The following is a 4313-nucleotide window of genomic DNA, read 5'->3' on the forward strand; positions in this document are numbered from 1 at the left end:
AGTACAAGTTCTCACTGATTATGTAAATCTGTGTTACTTCTTGATAATAAAGAGCTTGACAGAATATCAAGCCAGATAAGTGAAGCTGCTTTCAGAGTATAATTTCTATATCTGATACTATTCAGATCAGCTTAATCTCACTGACACACTGTCTAGATAATCTGATTATAATATTATTAATACAGAGAAGAATTCTACAAGAGAATCTCTGTTATCACTGTAGAAGAAGCTGACTGTAGAGAGTTAAGATTCTCTGAAGCCCAGAAACAGTACTGATAAGACAGCTGTGTAACTCAGTATAGAAGGTGAAAGAAAACCTGAGTTCTCACAGAGAACTGATACTGAAGATCATGAGCTTCTTATATTATATTTTATAATTATTAAATTAATAAAGAATGAAATGATCTACAATCTTTCAATCTGACTACTTTTGAAATTCATTAATAAGTTATAGAAGAAGAATATCTCTACTATAGCTTGAATTCAGAAGTTGAAGAAGAAAGAATCTGATTTAAACTTAAAAGAGACAGACTCTGAGCAGAGTGATATTGCTAAGAAATTAAGTCACTGATAACTAGAAGAATATGAACTTCTACTGCTGAATGATTCAGTCTTTGTCTCTTATAATAGAACAGTGCATCAGAAGTTATTAAGAATTCATTATAATAATTTTCATACAGAATACTTCAGGTTAGAGAAGACTAAGAAGCTTCTAAAATATAAATATATTTAAGATAAGCTTCAGACAGATGTTAAAGAGTATATTAAGACTTATAATATCTATTAAAGAATAAAGATTCTGCAGTATAAGTAATACAGCAAGTTGATATCACTGCCTGTTTCAAAGAACTTATAATAGAATCTATTAATGAATTTCATAGTTGATCTGCTGAAGTTGACAAGAGTCAAAGAATATAACTCAATTTTAGTTATTATTAACTGCTTTATAAAGATGATCAGATATATCTCTACTTATAAAAAGATTAAAGCCTCTGAATTGACTGATCTATTTTTAAATATCATTATTTATGATCACAGTGCTCTGAAATTATTGATAACAGATTGAGAATCTCTCTTTATCAGTAAATACTGATCAGCTTTTTACTATTATCTTATAATAAGATGTCTTCTCAGTACTGCATTTCATCTGCAGACAGATAATCAGACTGAATATCAGAATCAGACACTAGAACAGCATCTTTAAGCATTCTATTTATATTATCAGAATGATTGACTTAAACATCTTCTGACTGCTGAATTTATATATAATAATACAAAGAATGTAATCTTAAAGATATCTTCTTTCTATACTTATTATGAATATAATTCTTTGTTACTTAGTGATATTGCAGATAATATTTCAAAGAGAGAGATAGACAGTCAGAATATTAAACAGATATAGAGAACAGAGTATTTCTCAGTATCAGAAGTAAAAGTGAGATTGAAACTTTTGAATAAAATTTATAAGAAGACAGTGAAAAGCATCTGCTATGCTCAGAAGTAACAGATAGAATACTATAATTAAAAACATCTTTTAATGAAGTTCTTAATAGAGAATTAAGTACTACTTTCAGCAAAGAATATCAAGACAATGAGACTGTGTAAGAAGCTCAGTAAGTGATGACTAGAATCTTTCTCAGTAATAAGAGTGATGAATAAACAGATATATAAGTTGAAATTATTCTCAGAATTGAAATCAATTCATTCTGTTTTTCACATTTTCTATTTGAAGTTCTATAAGTAATATCTCAGAATGAAGCTGTCTCAGCTGAATAATATTGAGATTGAGAATGATACTGAATATCTTATGAAGAAAATATTGAATAAGTGAATATATTACAGTAAGCTTCAATATCTTGTTAAATAAGAAGATTATTCATTGTCAGAGAATTTATAAGAATCACTTGAGTATTTGAAAAATGCTGAGAAAGAGATTATAAGCTATGAGATGACTAGTAGAGATTACTCTGTTACATATCAGAGATATTGAGTAAGAAATGCTGCTTAAGACTTCTCATTTTTCTTAAAAAGTTTTTTAGAGATAATCTTACAGTAATAAGCTGATATCTTATTGACTCTGTAGCACTCTTCTTCTATTTTCTCTCAAAGAATTTTTAGAAGTTTAATAAGACTATACAAGTGTAAAATTTCTGAAGCAGTTAAAGAAAAGAAATATTTGAAATTAATAAAGATTAATATTATTGATCTGTGAGCTGCTGCTATTCTAATGAGACTGCAGCTCACTGAAAAAGTAAAAAGAAGAGAATCTCAGAGTCTACTCATTAATAATCACATTCTTATTAAACTCATTCTTCATCATTGAAGTCTTCAATATCAGCATCTTTATCTGCTAAGAAGTTAGCACTGCAGCACTGCAGAAGAGTATACTGTAGAAGAGCATGAGAGATACTTGAAGTATTAACTTATTAATTTATAAAGCATCTCAGTCATCTGTTTTAATTAAAGTGAGATTCTCTTTAATCAGTGATTGATCTCTGTGATACTTTTAACAGTAATATTAGCTGATCTCTTCTTAGAGTCAGTCATTCTGAGATGTTTTTTTATCTCAGAGATTCACACTTTCATCTTCTTTTATAGATGAGTAAGAGAGATCTCTTCAGTCTTAACAGAATCTGTTAATGCTTAAAGCTCTGAGATTCTTACTCTGTACTGCTTGAGTATCTAGACTTTTTATCAGAGCTGATATGATATCTTTCTGTGAGATAATACTTACAGAGAGATAGAAGTTATTGTTACAGATATAATGAAAATAATGAGAATAAGAGAAGAAGTGAATATATAAAATCTCTCTCTTCTTCAGCTGCTTAGTATAGTATAGATAAGTAACAGTGCTGATCAGAGACTGCATCAGAGTCTTCTCACAGAGAGAAGATAAAGAAATCACAGAACTCTGTAGACTCAACTCAGCAGCATTCTGAGCAGGGCTCAGATGTGTCATGAGAGAGAAACTACAGATTGAGCTTCTCAGAGTCACTATCTCTGAAATCAAGCTCTTTCTGAGTTTCTCTTCAAATGATTACACAGAGTCATACATCACTGTGTTGACTGAAAGAGAAGGCAGTGTTACAACTAGACTGACCGGCGGGACCATGAATTTCACATTTGGTCTTATTTGATCTGGTCTCATACATTTCTTAGCATGAGTCCCACCAGAACCAAGTCTCAAAAAAATCTGAAAATGGACCATTTCTGAGAGAAATGATGTGAAAAATGACTAGATTTAATTCAAGAACAGTGAAATGAGAGTATTATTATTATTATTATTCTTCAATTATAGATGTATGCAGTCAGAGACTATGACATCTATCTGAGAATGTTTAGTTCTCAGAGTTTTTCCTATATCTGTAAAGTTAACTATTATACATTCATCAATTTCAGATATGTAAAATCAGAAAATTCCAGCTCAGAATACAAAAACTGTTTACAAATTGCAGTATTTCAACACCTTCTGATAGTTTGAAATCATTTGAAAATATTATGACAAAAGAAAAGAGAACATAGTCTTAAAGATAGACATATTAAATAGATAGAGAAAAGAACAGAAGGAAACAAGTACAGTAAAGAGAGACTATAACAAAACAAAATTATTAAAAGATGATATATAGCTGTTTTAACAGACTATATCTAGTCAATTTCCACCTCTTCATATTCAGATACTTCTGAATTCAGTCATTTTCTTGTAGCTGCTCTAGTTTCTGATAGAAAGTCTATTAAGTATTTAGTTCCTGTCTCAGTTGAGAATAAGAACCTCATATTTAATTGATTTAAATCATACTTTTTCTTTAATCTGACTCTGAGACTATTGTATAATGCACAATGCATTGCCAGCGTGGCCCAGTTGGTAAGACTGGTAACCAAGGCCGCACACATTCGGGGTGCGTGGGTTCGAATCCCACCGCTGGCACCTGCCACTTCTTACCCATGAAAGCCCCCATGTAATAGGGGCTGAGCCTAATTAGTAAGGCTTGGTGCGGGGTAGAACTCCCTACTGCAAGCCAAGCCACTAGTTAAGCGAGATCCTGTGAACACCCACCAGGGCCGGCATGGGATGCCAATGTCCCACTATCCTACTGTGCACCCGTCAAGGTTCTAACGATATAGAGCCAAGCCTAATGTAGTGGTTATACACTACTTAAGCGAGTCCCTAACTAGGGCCGTCATCGGAGCCTAGCTCCCCCCCAAATACAGGGAATGATTTTGAAAACCACCTGACTAGCAGGCCTAGACGCGCATCTAGGCCCTAGGCAGGGCACCCTGATAGGCTAGAGCCTGCAAGCTCCCTGCCAAGCCCT

The 4313-nt window shown here is 32.5% G+C and overlaps 1 pseudogene across 1 annotated transcript; it reads left to right on the forward strand.

Annotated features, from left to right (window-relative positions):
• The first annotated feature begins 3844 nt into the window (after positions 1–3844).
• BDBG_16386 lies at positions 3845–3925 on the forward strand (annotated as a pseudogene). Its single transcript has one exon. The product of its transcript is annotated as a tRNA-OTHER (tRNA).
• Positions 3926–4313: the final 388 nt, after the last annotated feature.

Source organism: Blastomyces gilchristii (assembly GCF_000003855.2).
Source record: "Blastomyces gilchristii SLH14081 genomic scaffold supercont1.2, whole genome shotgun sequence".
In the NCBI taxonomy this organism is placed as follows: domain Eukaryota; kingdom Fungi; phylum Ascomycota; class Eurotiomycetes; order Onygenales; family Ajellomycetaceae; genus Blastomyces; species Blastomyces gilchristii.